Below are 860 nucleotides of genomic sequence, written 5' to 3' on the forward strand. Positions count from 1 at the left end.
TTTTTTGCATATGGATATCCAGTTATGCCAGCACCATTTGTTAAAAAGACTGTCTTTTCCCCATTTAACTGGTCTGGGGCCTTTGTCAAATACCAACTGTTCATATGTGGATGGATTTATGTCTGGGTTCTCAATTCTGTTCCATCGGTCCATGTATCTGCTGTTGTTCCAGTACCAGGCTGTTATGACTACTGTGGTGGTATAATAGGTTCTAAAATCAGGTAGAGTAAGGCCTCCCACTTTGTTCACCAATTTGCATGTCATCCTTGTGCAAAGGCCATGCTAATCTTCTCTGTATCGTTCCGATTTTAGTATTTGTGCTGCCGAAGTGAGCACATCATGTTTCTTTTTAGTTGTCTCTATTCAAAGATAGGAGCCCTGATGGTGCAGCGGTTAAGAGCTACAAAAGGTTGGCAGTTCAAATCTACTAGCTACTCCCTGGAAACCCTATGAGGCAGTTTTACTCTGTCCTATGTGGTCACTATGAGTCAGAATCAACTCGACTGCAATAGATTTTGTTTGTTTTTGGTATTCAAAGTGTTATGACCAGTTTCTTCTACTGTCACTAATAAAGTTTAATCACTTATCTTCAGATACTTGAAGAACTGAAATGTTTATTTTATCCTTTTTAAACTTTACTCCTTTTTGAATTGAAGAAAAACTTATGTATCAAAAACACTCAGATTCTAAGTGTTGAGTTTGATGAATTTTGACTTGCATGCACCATGTAACCACCACCCAAAATATGATACAGAACATTTGCTTTATTTCAGAGCTCCTTCATACCACTTTCTGGTCAGTCTTAACCCCTCAGAGACAACCACTTACCTGTTCTCTGTCACCATGAATTAAAGAGATAA

At 38.3% G+C, this 860-nt stretch overlaps 1 pseudogene; it reads right to left on the minus strand.

Annotated features, from left to right (window-relative positions):
* Positions 1–213: 213 nt before the first annotated feature.
* On the minus strand, positions 214–336 carry LOC111750731 (U6 spliceosomal RNA; annotated as a pseudogene).
* Positions 337–860: the final 524 nt, after the last annotated feature.

The sequence above is a fragment of the Loxodonta africana genome, chromosome 20, assembly GCF_030014295.1.
Source record: "Loxodonta africana isolate mLoxAfr1 chromosome 20, mLoxAfr1.hap2, whole genome shotgun sequence".
Taxonomy (NCBI): domain Eukaryota; kingdom Metazoa; phylum Chordata; class Mammalia; order Proboscidea; family Elephantidae; genus Loxodonta; species Loxodonta africana.